At 33.2% G+C, this 15,985-nt stretch overlaps 1 protein-coding gene across 1 annotated transcript in view; it reads right to left on the bottom strand.

Moving 5' to 3' along the window:
• The window catches only part of LOC129004295 (uncharacterized), a 28,435-nt gene that overhangs the window by 11,803 nt on the left and 647 nt on the right, over positions 1 to 15,985 (bottom strand). The window lies entirely within an intron of this gene.

The raw sequence follows: 15,985 nt of genomic DNA, 5'->3' as shown, positions 1-15,985 counted from the left end.
CGGTCGTGTCGCCTTTCGTAGAAAGGGTCAGTTAGATCGAAATAATACATTTTAAAAACAACTCACCACCAAAAGTCTTTAACTAAATATATGCTAAGAGTTATGATTTTGAATAAACTCAGCACATTTGCACATGAAACGTATCAATTAATCACCTACGGTAAATTTAAATTCTTCACTTTTGTAAGGTAAAAAATTGTCACCTAATAAGTTACAGAATTTAATTCTTGAATGAAAACGTATCACTGTAAATTCACAATTGAACTTAGGTCTATATTCACATAAACTGTAAAGGTTTAACCCAACACTTCACTGTAGCACTTGATTCGACGGTATGACCGATAAGTGTTAAACAGCACACTACGCTGATCAGCTGACCTTATTGAACATAATGTAAACATTTACCAGCTGATCAACAATGGTTACCGAGGTCGCGGGTTTAGTTACTCAATAAATTAGCACACGAATGAAAAGCTCTGATTTTATCAAGTTTATTCCGATAACTATGGCAACCTTTGCTCAAAATCTGCACTACATATTCCTCTTATCGTATAATGCGGAGTGGAGCGTATTCGTAAATTTCTAAGTTGTTGTATGTTCTAAGTCTTTAAAACCACCCCAATATGTATCTGTTGATGTAGATCTAATATTTTCAGCCTGTCCATCTCTTGAATCAGATAAATTAAAATACATTAACATTACAACATTAATTTTTCTTGGATAAAGGCACAAAATAAAGTTCTGTAGTACAGGTAAATCTTGGTTGCTGTTAGAATGCTCGCTAAAATCAGAAGGTCGCTGGGGTCCATTCTGAGAAAAATTAGCCGCTTTTTGTCTGTCAAAAATTGCCACAAACTTCCTTGTTATTTATAAATGGTTTGGACTGAATATGCCATTGGTCATAGAAAGTACACCAGCAAGGTGCGTCAGCCATTTTGGCTTTCATGAGTACCATTTACAAAAAACGCATCTCAGATTGAAATAGTTGATCTTCAAAAACCGAGACGTAACTTCCAACATTGACATCCCATCTATATGGACCCGCGTTTGTATTCATTGCCCGCTGTCATCAAATTCTTTTTGAAAAAGAACATAGTTGTGCGAGCCAGTCATAGAATGAGCTAGTCTAAAATTCTATTCTGTTACTAACAAAGTTTATGGGTAATATAGTTACTATAGCTCACAATAAGTCGTTCTATCAGTTTGACTTTGTAAAAAAGTTTCGTGTATTCGACATAATTTAGTAATTTACATAATCACAGTCTAGGGAGTAAATTGGTGTTAAGGTTAGAGCGCGGGACTCTGGTGCCTGAGGTCCCGGGATCAAATCCCGCCAAATCACCAATGGATTTTATATAAGTGATAATGCCGCAACAATTCCGGGCTCGTTCTCGTGCCTAGCGTCCAAGGACAAAAAAATCTGTCGGTCTCTTATATAATATCAACTACGACGGTTTGATAGAAAAAAAAACACTGGTAACAACTTTAACATGAAGATAGAATGCCTAGTTGTATCAATATTCAAAGGTTCTTATGTAAACCTTCTATTATCATATGCAGTTATTATTAGCTAAAATCTAAAACCCCTTAACTTTTCCCACGATTTTGAACTGTATTGGTTGTTGGATACATAACTATTTTTCCACTTCACACGAAAGTAACGCAACACATTTGACAGAACAATAATATTCATTACTTATGATTATTCACGGAAAACCCACACAAGTATAGACGGTTAAGTACGCACGTGAAACTCGACTGTTTATATTGAAAACATGGTCTGCGGTTTACAGGTTAGGTTTGTTGGTACAACAACCGGATATAAAACAAGAGAATGGCATTTATATCGGTATGTTTACAAGTAAGACACGTTCGCAAACGTTTATGGTCTGGCTATACTTGGATAGAGCTCCACTTACCGGGCTAATTTTACGTGGCATAAAAACACCTCTGGGGGAAAAGATTAAACAGGAAATGTACTATTTTATATTTTACCAACGTTTCTTTAGGCATAATCTAATTTTCAAACACTATGACATCGTTTTAACTAATTATTTGGATTGTGATTTTGTCGTATGTTATTGGATTTGAGGTTTTCATACTGTGGTAAATTAAACATAGTGCACCTTGAGCTTTAATTAAAAAGGTTAATGTTTTTGACACGTAGCAAGCTCCAAAGATGTGTCGCATTGCAACGAAACACGTTAGGTTTTGGTTGACATTTCCTAATTGTTTAGGAACACTATTATCAGCGTTAAAATAAATATCCAATAAAAGAACTATTGAAAAAAACTGAGTAATAAAAATCAACTATGGAAATTCAAATCATATGGCAATTCCTCTAAGAATATATGAGTTCTCTGGATTATCATTATTAGCCTACCACTGTGTAGTTAAAAAAATAGACCTATTAAAAATATGCAAAATATTCAAAGTAAAAAATATATGACTTAAATAGCCTGTGTAATTTTTTAACATATTGTCATGATAATTAATAGAAAATGTACTACTGTAGATTATATTTTATGTTATAAAAATATAAAAACGCATTCACAAGAACATAAAACTTCCATAATATTTTATGACTAGATGGCCCGTGCTGCTCCGCAGCATTGAAATTAATAATAAAAAAATAAAATACTAAACTTAATAAGGGCGGTACAACTTTAATTAAACTCTTATAGGGCTGCTGGATTAATTTCGCCTTATGACCAAATTAAAGTATAAAACATTCCATATAACACAGAGAAAATCGTCCCGATGTATTTTTTTCCGTTATGAAAATCAATTAATCCAGAACAATATCCACACACGAAAAGGCACTATACAAGAGCCCCTTGAAACAGTAAATTTATTAATACTTTATTTAAGCTTTTGAAAAAAATGGAGTTTGAAAAAATTGAATATCCATCGGCGGTTTTAGGTCATAAAACCATAAACAGGTCTCGATCCATTTCGACGTTTCTTTATTTTTCGTACAAAACTGTAGTAAAGTTCCCTCACATTTTCTTAAAATTGTTTAAGAAGTGGAAGAGCACCAAGTTGTTTGATACAATAAGTTTATTTATATAAAAACTTCTAGGAAAAATTCTATTGGGAAAATGTTGAATATCCAGCCCAATAGGCGGTTATGGTTACAGAACCTTTTCTAGGACACGCTTTTAATTACTGTATGGTTTTTACATAGGTTCACAGGTTTTTTTCCTTAAAATTTGCCTAAATAAGGTTCCCTAGATCATACCTTCGAGAAGATCTCGCCTCTGGAAACAGAAAGTCCTGGTTTGTCCGGCCGGAACGGAGCCCTGGGCACCGGAATTATGTAGTCAGTTGAAGGACCGGAAGTGAGTCCAGATCACCGGAAGTGAAGATGTAGTTAGTCGACCGACCGGAAGTGAGCCCAGATGACCGGAGGTAATCGACCGGAAGTGAAGATGTAGCGAGTTGACCGACCGGAAGCGAGCCCAGGGTACCGGAAGTGAGATGTAGCGGGTTGGGGCACCTTTTGCCGTCTGTTCCTTGCCCCGCGGGCCTTGATCGATTAGGTTTTATTGAAAACGTATCAATGGAGGCGGCGCCATGGATGTCGCAGTGAAGCTCCCACGCGCATACACGAGTAATTTGACGTTTGTGTGAGTGAGTTGTGAGTGTGTGTGAGAGAGTACGTGTTTGTAGGCATAAACCATGATCTTACTACTTTGTTTTATATTTTTTGTGAACTTTTAAAGATTCAGGTACAATATATTTTGAAATGCATGGGAAATTAATTAACTTCAAAGCCTCCTTCAAAATCATTGGAAGAGTTTATTTTATTTGTTAACCAGTAGAATGCGGAGATAAAAATTAACTTACACTGTGTAAACTGTTGTTTACATAACCAGATTAGTAACTCAAACTTCAATCTGAAATATTTTCAGCATATTAAACTTACACGTTGTTTCTTATTGAAAAAGACCCCACACTCTATGATGATACACGGGTCCAGCTGGTCTAGTGGTTAGAGCGCGCACTTCGGTTCCAGAGGTCCCGGTTCAAATCCCACCAAGTCACAAATGCACTTTATCTAAGACTAATGCCACAACTCCTATGTGTAGCCCAACCTGAAGTAATGTGAAAAACAATCCCAGGCTCACGGGAACAAAAAAGCCGATACACGGGAAACATAGCAGAACATTCTAGTGTCATCATTATACAATTGACTAATAGAGTAGGTATTTATTCTATTTGTCTGAGATTTTACTTTCATAGTATACTCATGACCTAACTCTCGTAAAGCAACGAATTTGTTTGGGGATTGTATTATTTAAAGTTATGTTTGTTATCATACATTCCTGATAAATTTGGATGTAATGTAACCAGAAACCAGAAAATAAAATATAAAAATACCTTTCTACTTTTCAGAATATGTTTTTCCCATTTCACCATTTTACACTTTTTTATATAACAATATAAGGAATAAGAGAGGGCTGCCTTTTGTGGTTTTTGTCGACTTGGGGAAATTTAAGTTAATTTTCATAGCCTTGCGTGTGTTTGAACGTTCGTTAATCCGTTTTGCAGCTTTCGCATAATTAAACTTTGATCAGAAGAATAAAGTTAGGAAAAACTGAAACTTTAAGAACCGTCATTCGTGGAAAAATGTACAAAAAAAATGGAGAATTATGTGTATGTACTTTTTAGTGGTTATCTTGCTGATTCAAATTGATTAATTGTATTCCCCATAATGTAGTACCAGCACCAGCTGAGCTAAGTATGTGACGTTTTTTGTCAATAACACTTTTTAGAAATAATTATAGGCCTAAGTTTTTAATATAAATTACATGTTGGTATTAGCAATACGTCTGTAAATGCTCAATAATGTATATAGCCTACTCAACAAATATAAATTGTTTGAAGCTGACATGTATTTATTTAAAATTTGTCAAAATGAAACTCTAGAATAATGTAAGAGAATATTTGCGGTATGCGAAGTGTAGAAGATTCTATTTGAGGTTTATACAGACTATGATACAGGGGCTGAGATATGAGTCATTCCAGAGTTAAATCCAGCCTCGGCCAAACAAACCAGCAAACAGCCCAGTACAAACAAACAAACAGCTCAATGCCAGGCTGTTGTACATACGTACGATACGTACAAAATGGTAAATATGCTGAGAAATTGTCTTAAATCAGTCGAAGTTTCAGGGTGAAATTTTAATACACATTACGACAGTCTGAATTTTCAAAGTAAACTTAACTAAGTTGCTGCTTTCTGTCAAGGATTAGTCTGAAAATTGAAAAAAAAACAATATTCTGCCTCGTACAACTACTAATATTTTAATTTTATCTTCTTTTTCATAATAACACATTGGTTCTGCTGACGGTTTAGTTAAGTTTATGTTGTACCATAGACAAAAAGTAAATATAGACTGTCAGTCGTGCAGTGGTTACCATGGCTACCATAGGTTCTGGCGTACACCGCTCGGAGTACAATGTAGTTACGTAGCCGTAACTATGTGGCGCTCCAAGCGGTGTGCGCCAGAACCTATGGTGACCACAGCACAACTGACGGTCTATATTTAATTCTTTTGTATGTATGGTTGTATTAAATAAACCTGCTGCTATTGTGCAGTGTGCACCATCTTGGAACAGATAAGAGTTTAGATAAGCATAGTAAGAAATAAGAGATTGTACAATTACGTGGTTGAAAACCAATGCTTACACAGGAAAACAACTATTTACGTGTTATAGTAATAATTAACCTATGTAAGCAATTTGTGGTAAAACTTTGTTAACGTATTACGTTATTCAGATTTAGAAGACTTGTTCAAGTAAAAGTGCAATATTGAATTTGATTTTACTGTCTCATTTCTTTATTTTAAATATAATCTGGTAAGTTAAGGAGACTTTCCTGTCCACACACCCCTAAATGTACTCGTTGCATAACTCTAATAATTGAATTTGTTTTCTACAACTTATTAACCTACAAATAATCGAGATTTTCTCAGAAATGTTAGGAAGAAACCAGTTTACACATGTAACTTAATTTATAGCTAAAAATATATAAATTACATGACAAAAAATGATACTTGCAAGCAAGTAGGGTGGCTGTCGGATGATGTTTCTGCAACTGCAACTACCTTGTCCCAGACACAATTGAACCGGAAATAGGTAGCTATGACGTCAGAGAATAAACCGTTTCCGGTCATTACATTTGCCTTTATTGTGATTGGCCCAAGTCAGATACGAGCAAGATTATCAACATTGTACTGTAATTAAGAAGAGGATTTTGTTCAATCCTTGATTATTATACATTGATTTCACATATAATCTACAAAATAATTTTTGATCAGTAAAAAATCTATTATCTATCGATTGTCTATAGCTTTGTGTAAATAGATTGATAAAACGTTTAATTAACTTATGTTTGATCAATTAAAAACAAGGATGTCAATGAAATTTCATAAAATAAATAAAACACATGGACATAGAAATTATAATATTTTTTACTTCTATTAAAAAACTCTTCTTAGTGGTCTGGAAACTAAATTTATGTCCAATCTTGTTCGACGTTTTTGTAGCAAATATTTTAACTATTTAGATTGTAAACAGTAGGAAATTGAAACGGTAGTAATTTGTTCACTCAGTGGAATTTATTTTCTCAGAATTGCTGAACTTGTGCCAAGTTTGTCCTTGGCTGGTCTACTTCAAGTTTGGCATTGACGTGTTTTATTTGTTGAAATTGAAATATACCACCTGAACATATTAATCACCTGTTTGGTCCACTTAAGCAATGAGTTCTTTACATTTTCACTTTCTCCCCCATACATAGTATTTGGAGAAAGCATTGTTTTCGTCAAAATTTTCGAGTTTGAGCTTTTGGTGGATATATCCGAAGACTCCCTGAACCCCAAAATATGGTTTTCGGAGGGATGTCGGTGTTACACCTTTGGTCCGATTTTGACGAAACTTGGTGTGTGAGTTTGTGGGTATTTAGCTATGGTATCTCCAGGTTTTATATTCTTATTTTTTGAAATATTGATTTCTAAAGGTGATTTACCCTCGAAACCCTATAAATTAACGGCAAAATCGGATTTTCACAAGGACGGCTCTAATGATTTTGATAAAAATTTAGTATGTTATGGTCCTTTAAACTTTAAACAAAATTGTACAATCAGGTCCAATTCAAAAGTAATTGCAGATATTCGCCATAAAATATCCTAACTCGCACCGCTTGTCCAAGATAGGGGACTGTTGAAGAGCTAATGTGAGAAAGTATGTATTATATTTCTGAAAAAGTATTTTTTTAATTATATTGTAACTTGTTGGGAATTTCTTCTACTGATATCGGTAACGATCATTATTATTTATTATGTTAAGATAACGAGCTTGTACGAAGATTTAAATTGGTATTTAATTACGTTAGTTTACACAAGATCCTGCTGGAGTCGAAATATACAAAATTTATACACCCTTCCTTGAAAAACTTTGACAAATCAAACATTCATAGAGTTGCCATTAATACCAATTAACACTACCCGGTTACCATTCGTAATCGGGTGAACTAAAAAAATATAGAAAAGGATGTATTTAAAACTATAACCTTGAAAATTACTCAAGGAAAGTGTTGGATATTCAGCCTGTTATCGGACAGCCTTGCAAAGTCTGGGTGTTATCAGTAACCCAAATAACAGTGTCGTGCAACCCCCCCAAGGTCAACTGTCAATGATGTTATCAGTAGATAGGCAGCTCCTCCCCTACCGCCGTCATACTTTGATGGTACTTAATCAATAGCGATAGACAACCTTTTTAATGTTGCATGCAAAACTGTTTTCGGAACAAATATTTTAATGCAATAAGTAGGAAAAATTTATGTTATTTTTTGTTTCGTGTGGAAAATAGCTTTAGAACATGTATGTCTTGAATTGAAATGTTATCAAAGATGACAACCACTATTAACTAAGATGATTGTTAATAGTTGAAATATGAACTCATTTTGGCGTATTTAACCCGTAGTGTGAGTAAAGGGTGTGTGTTAAATGGATTGAGATACCTTTTGTAGCTTTTTACTGACTAACTAGACCGGCTGTTTTTAGCCATAAACACTTAAGACCAACAATCTAGGAAAGCTTGAAAGAGTTCCAAAAAGAAAAGTTTAAGTCTTTTCTAAGGATCGAACCAGTAATCTTTTGATTCTCAGGAGAGCACTTTAATCTCTCTAGTTATAAATAAATTCTGAGCAAACAACTTGTTCACAAATGATGACCACAATGTATTTATAAAAAAAATATGTGATTAGTTCAAACATAGCGTATAAATGCAAGAAGCCAAATTTTACGCGTTTATATAGAGTAGGGTTTTTTACAATGTAGCATGTTTGATTTTTTTATCTTATATTACATTTTTACAAGTTACTACCGATTTAGGTAGAGACACAACTCTAATTTAGGCCCAAACATAAGTGCTGGGCAAGTGTAAGATGTGGTTTTTAGCTTGGTTGCCAAGGCAAGCGGTTTCTTACTAATCAAATTGAAATAACTAGCTAGTATAAACAACATGGCATAATATTTCAACAGAACCAACTTCCCAGTAAAGCTATGGCAGTCTGGCAACATATGTATACAATTAGGTAAATCAGCCCAATAAATTGAATTAAAGTCAACCTAACGAAATAAACGGTTAAAATATATCTTTACCACTTGGAAACCAATCCGGGACGTCTGGATATTCTGTCGCATTCCTGTCTAATCCCCGGGATTATCCATCGTCAGGTTCTCCCCCTGTGGTATTCCTGTCGCCCCCAGGCGCCATATCCCATAGGACACATTGGGAGTTTCTGGAAGTTTGTAGGGAAGCGAGGAAACGTTGATGCATCTCCAAAGTGTGCAGTTAGTAGTATTTATATTATGTTTATGTTGACTGAAGAGGATTTTAATTGATATTAGTAAATCATGTGTTTAAGAACATTAGCTAACACGTTGTTCTGAATCACCACTATTTACTCATGATACTGATATAGACATTTTAGTTTATGGACCACCTGCAGCAAGATTTTTTAAGTAACGATATTAGCGAATTTCCCTTGTAGCTGTTACCGTAGGTGGCACGGTAAGACCTGGAGTCAGTGAACTTGAGTAATTTTTGTCTGATTTTGATGAAATTTTGTTTGAAGGTGTAATGCGGGATAAACTTGAATGAGTTTGCAAACCAGCATGATTGGACCATGGGAACAGGGTTTTACGGGGGGTTCTATGGGGTAAAAATAGGTTTTTCTTATTTTTACCATCAAAACACAAAATTTACCAATTTATCCCTAGACCATTTTAAAGATTTTAAACAAACAAATAATTTAGTATACCAAAGTGTTTTTGTACAATTATTGGTTACGAAAAAATTCCAAAAATTCAAAATTTAAAATTGCCATTTATTCTTATGGAGAATATTGTAAAATGTTTTTGTTGGCTTGTTTATGGATATATCTTGATCAAACTTGGCAGGTTTATTTATTTTATACTAAGCCAATAATATACAATATTAGCATCCCTGCAGTAGCAAACCTAGGTACTCGTTAAACCTAAGGTTATTTAAATAGATTTAATTTCTAACCAATTCAGGCAAATGGAAATTCGCTTAGTCTGCAGGTTTGCTGCGGGGGGGTACATTATATATAAAGTAGATCTCTGTCATTTGGTTTGATCTTAAAACTGTACTTACTTCAAATTCTTCCATTCCTAGTCAAACATACCACGTGGAAAAATACGAAATTCATCCATTTTCATCTGGCCTCTCGCAATAATAGATGTCGATCTGCTGTTAAAATGCCTTGGGTATATCCGGATTTTTCTAGTATTCGTGGTATATCCTCCACATTATAGTCCTTTCTTTACTTGGTAGTAAAGCAACGAAAAATAACGTGGTAAAACGTTTTCTGACGTCTGTAGTAATTTTAAGTGTAAAAAACATAGTTTGCATAAACAACAACGAAATCTCCTACTTTAAAACCAAATAGTTTAAAATTATATTTATAACGATGTAATTAAGGCTAGTATTAACCCATTTACAAAATGAACAACAGACAGATACACTAACAAATCACGTTGTATTCAACGTAATCATATCGATTTCAAAAGATTGCTATAATGATAGTGGTGAAACAGTAACCGTGTCATTTCACTAAGTGAAAGTAATTGTTCGATTCGATTATCGGTATTTATCGGTTGTAACCAACATGCGATGATGACAATTAACTGATGTCGATATCAGCTGATCGATGGAAAGTATTGTGAAGAGGTGGTTGACTTTTGCTGTGTTGTGTACATTCACCCGAATACATTGTTGGGAATTTAAATGTAAATTGATAACTGAACATTGAAACAAACTTATAAGTATAAATTAAGATACGAGATTTCCATTAGGAGTTGTTGTAGTAAGGAACTCATTGTCCAATAAGATACTTAAATACGCTTAAACTAATGATTTAGTCGTAGTACTCAATTAATTGTAAGCCTAAAAAACCAATGTTTTTTTTTAAAGACGTATGAATTATGTTAACAGTATGAACATCCATGTCTCATACTTAATTCATAATTAATTCTTAATTTCAAATGTATTGATACTTTTTGGATTGGATTTAAAATATTCACATATTGAACGGACTTTGAAAAAAAAACTGTGTTTGCCACACTATTTCAATGCAGTTTTATTCGTAGTTACTTGAAACCTATCTCTCTAAACATTCTTGTGTTTAAAACAATAGTTATTTGTGTAACTAGTTTGCGAAGTGACACTTTGCTGCACATGGGGGAATGTACGATCCACAGGCGAGTGTGAAAGGTTTCTCGAGTACAGAAAAAGCCCTTTGCGCTCGTGTTACTCATTATATTTTTTGCTACAGTTACTATAATTGTAGAAATAATTAGCCTTTCAAACAATAAACACCACGTTTTAGGTTAGGTTAAATCCCAGCGTTGAACGAAATGGGAAACGCTGCACCAGCTGATCGTAGGCGTAGTTTCATTGTGTTGCCAACTTATTTTCAAGAGTACACTTATTACGTGCCTAATAAAAATACACTGTTTTCTGTTGTTTGGTTGGAATACTGGATTTCAGCAAAAAAATGAGAGCGGCAAAAGTATGTAAATGCAGCAATTGGCTACTGTTCTTAGTATAATCAATGCAAGGAAGCCCACTTTGTCAAGTTACTGTGGGAAAAGAATATTGGTTTCAATATGTTTTGTTTAATGAGTCTTATAAAAAAGATTTATAAGGTTGGGCGTACCAAATCCTAAAACCACCTTTTTACGTTAGGAAATAAATTCACACTTTGGTTCATTGCTTTAAAATTATTAAACTAAATTCCTACCAATACACAATCATTCCTTACAGGTATTACCAGGTAGGCCAAGTTATCGTCCAAAAATACAATGGTGATTTATTAGTACTATTTAAACATTTTTGCCCACAAGACTGAATGTACGAATTTATGATAGATTACCTTATGATTACCTTTTGATAGATGTTACCTTTAGGTCCATCTTCAGCATTAAAACAGTAGTTTGGGGATTAGGCCTAGGCCTTTTAATTTCGAGTCTAAAGACCCAGATATAGTCTTACCTTATGTTAAATGTAAACTTTATGTATCAATGTCCATTTATTTATTGATGAAGACGTCAGATTTCATGCACCACAACTTGATGTTTCGGACTTATAACTACTGTTTTAAGACTGAAGACGAAAAAAGGTAACCTATCATATATTTATTAGTGCCAACCCCTCTCTCTTAGGAACTCCCTCTCTTAGGAACCCCCTAAGCTGGGCGGAGGCCCTAGACACAACTCATGCCACAGTGGCGATGTTTGTGTTGGCTTGGAGAGTTTCTATTTGCGGCCACACACTTCGTGAGCGTTCTCATCGATACGTGAGACCACGAGGCGTAGCGAGCGTCATGTGAATACCTTGCTCAGTAATTTAGCGGAAAGTGATTCAGTAAATTGAAACTCGCCTATTTTTCTCATGAGATAATATTGTTTTCGCCACATTACATTGTTCGAACTTTTAACTTTAGGATTTAGTCCGGAAAACAGCTGTTTGCAACCAGCTTGACCAAATTGGGTTGGTTACATTACGTGCTACTGTTACATACACTACATTATGTACTGTTATGAGTTTTTACCAAGCACCAGCTGATTGTATTTGGCAATGAGTGATTATAATTAAAACCTAGTGATTGTTAGTCCTCTAGTCGGCGAGGATCTAATGGATTTGTACAGTTATTTTTAATTGTTAGGTTAGGTTAGTTAGTATGGAGAAAACTATCTTACGCCACTCGTCCGAAAATACGTTTACCGGACTCGTAACGTAATATACTATTAATATTTACAATTAATTGTCTGGATAGCTGAGTGGTTGTAGTGCTCACCTTCAAATCTCAAGATTCCTAGTTTGATTCTTGAACCAGATTCTATTTTGTCTTTGGTCTACCAACTACTGTTATCTAAGGAAAGGTCAATGCTACAAAGTACCAAAACCAAGGTGTAGACAGTTTTCCAAACAAATAAAACACGGAAATTCCAATTTCTTGGAGAAACAATATCTAAGTAATTGACATTTATAGCAACTTGATGATTGATTTTTGATCAATTTTCTATGTTTTCAAACTATTGAAGTAATTTAAATGAAATTCTCACATAATTTATCCTTGTCGTTTCATAACCTGCACAGTGCTCAATTTCTTAAATTTACTTAAACTAGAAAGTATTAAGGGGTTAACTAAAAATATACCACCCCGATGAAGTCATTAAATTCATGTTAAACTTGTAAGAGATCTCCCTTTTGCCTAAAAACTATACTTGTACAAAAAGTAACAGTACAAAATAAAAAGTAAGCTCAATCTTTAAGAGTCCCGTTTTATTTATTTCTTAAAAAATATATACCACTATGTCAAATCCATGAATGTATCAAATATCTTCATCAGTATCCTGGTATTTTCATTCTTATATTTTAGTATTTGAAATACTCTAACTTGTTTTATATTATTTTACGTGGTTGTTATAGTAAAGCTATCTTTAAATAAACAGGCTTCACATAATCAGTTATTTTATTAAAATTTCAACGTGACAAATGTGTTTCATAATAATGATTGCAATTAAAATATGTTACGGTTATAATTTTGTTTTTATTCGTGATAGAAAACATCTTAATGAAAAAAATCAGTAAACTAATTTATCGATACATAACGTTACATAAAGCAATTATAATTTAGTTTGTTGTGATAAGAAAAATTGCAATTTGTTTATATACGTTGTTAAAATGGTAATTTAATCTGAAGCGTTATAACCAAGTCCATTTAAGTTTGCTTTAATAACTACACTGCTTTTATAGCACAATTAAGTGGTGTTTTAACAGGCTGTGTTTATGTGCGTCTTTATAGCGAACCCCTTCAGCAGGCCGTTATGCTAAATGAGCACAGTAGCCATATTGCATCATACTTTTGCAGGCGTAGTCTATTTTTATATTGAAGCAGGATTTGTTTAATGGTTGGAGTCTAGTGGTTCTCTAGAACACATTTACATGCTGCAATAAGACTTTTATGCTGTGCCTTATTTTCCGTTACAATTTTTCAATACAGTAAGTTAGTCTCTCTTTGGTTAGGATTACGCCATTTTAACTTACGATGATAATTATTGTGCAAATTACAATAACATTAGGATTTGAAGTGAATTATAGTTTGTCTTAAACATTTAATTTGAGCATTTAATTTCTAAATACGAAATAAGGTAAAAGTATCGACTTTTAAAAAGTGCAAGAAGACTTCCATTCCCATTTTACTATATAAAACCTTTCGGGTTTGAGTAATTTTTTCCCTAGTGTTAATAGTATGTTTCCTATCTTCCATTGGGGTACGTATATTCATTTTAGGGTTTAGTACTTTACACTTTGCTCATAATACTATAGGCCAAATCAGTGGTTAAAAAAGTACTTACGCATTATACTGACTAGACAAAAACATCGACTTCCAAAAAATAAAATTGTAATTACAATAGTTAGAATAACAAAATCTCCCTAACATAACCTAACATAACCACCCTTAGGTTAGGTTAGGTTATTAGGTGTGGTTGGTACAATACGCAAGTACCCTTAAACATTCGTTTTATTCGGTTATAACAGTTTTAAAATTAATTAACACAAAACCTACTTTAAAACTATATTCAGATCATTGACGAGAATGATAGATTATCTAATTAATCTATATTTATAGAAATATTACATCCCGTCCATCATTAATCCTAATTTGTCTGTGTATAGTTCAAACACCATTTTTCAAAATATTCGAAATAAATATCGTGAACCAAGTTGACGATAGCTTCGCAGTTAATTGTCCTTATTTACGGTCATGATGAATAACACAGGATCATGTGTGAGGTAAATATAAACCTCCGGCTGATCAGAAGATATGAACCAGCTGGCAGCCAGGCTGAAGTCCAAACACAACACAGCCCAGCTGACAGTAGTGTTGCCAACTGAGGAAAACTAAAGTGTAATAAAAGTTTCTACCGTTTCTTATACATAAGGTATAATCTATGAGTCTAGTTAAAGGTTTGAATCTCGTTTTGCATCATTTTGATCACCGTATATGGATAGATTTAGAGTAAATAATTCTTTGAGTACAATGTGGATTTTTTATGAAGGATTACGGGTTTAAACTACATTGTATAATTACTTAAGCCACTTAAACTCATACTGATTAATATTATTTGATTATATATTAAGCTAATAGTCAAAGCTAATATGTATAATGTTTTTCACTATTGAACTTATATAATAAAACTGTTTAATGTTCATTCATGACAACTATTTTTTCAAGTTGAGATGTTATAATTAATTTTTCACTAATTTTGATTTGGACTAGGTTATTTCAGGCTGTTAGGTTAGAACTAAGAAATAGATTTGAACTTCTATTTTGTATTGCTTCATACAAGTTATTAGTCCAGATGTGAATTGATGGAAAAGGTCCAAATCAGAAAAAAATTACACTTTTCTTGAAACACTCTGTAATAAATTGACCATCCTTGTATCCTTGGTAAGAATAGGTTGTAAGATATAGGCCATGGTATTATTTTCTTGTAGGACCCAGAAGTTAAATAAATTGTTTTTTTTATGGCCTGATACGACTGTAAAGGATTGTTTTGAATCCTAAATATCACTTAAGCATATTACACTATTTATTTATACTCCTATATGTTACCAAAACAGGTATTTGACGAAGTACAGTATCTCCTATATTATTTCCTAAAGGAGATTAAACCATTTACAGTACATTGCTTTCTAATGGTTATCTTTGTCGATCCTGACAATTTTTTAGTTAAATGAGTTGAAATTCAACCCAAACATGTAATTATATTTTCCTAATAGCAATTATTATCCGAATTATTATTTGTTTAGTTTATGTTTGTTATATTCACCGTGTAACTAAAAGTAACAGCCATTTGAAAAATAAAACTATTAAAATATAGCTTAAAATACCAATGCAAGTAATTTGTAGATGGTTTACTAAATGTAGATTTTTTTGTATGTCCAGTAGTTAATGTAGACCTAGTAATTAGTTACTAAGCATTATTTAAATAAAAACTGCTAAGTGTGATTGAAAATTTCAAAATTTTCACACAAACTTTACAGTAAAATACCCCCGCCGCAGCAAACCTGCCGACTAAGCGAATTTCCATTTGTCTGAATTGATTTTCAGTTAAATATATTTTAATAAGATTAGGTTAAACGAGTACCTAGGTTTGCTGCTACAAGGAAACTAATAAAGTGTGTTTTTGAGTAAAATATTGATAGCTTAGTACAAAATAAATAAATTTGCCAAGTTTGATCAAAATATATCCATAAACAAGCAAACTACAACATTTAACAATATTCTCCATAAGAATAACATGGGAATTTTAAATTTACAATTTTTTTTTAATTTTCTCCGTTACTAATAATCGAACAAAAATACTTTTATATACTAAAT

This window comes from Macrosteles quadrilineatus, unplaced genomic scaffold (genome assembly GCF_028750875.1).
Source record: "Macrosteles quadrilineatus isolate MER2022 unplaced genomic scaffold, UCM_ALF_1.0 Scaffold_9__3_contigs__length_116548681, whole genome shotgun sequence".
In the NCBI taxonomy this organism is placed as follows: domain Eukaryota; kingdom Metazoa; phylum Arthropoda; class Insecta; order Hemiptera; family Cicadellidae; genus Macrosteles; species Macrosteles quadrilineatus.
Note: the sequence above shows the minus strand (reverse complement) of the source record. Positions and strands in the feature narration are given on the sequence as shown.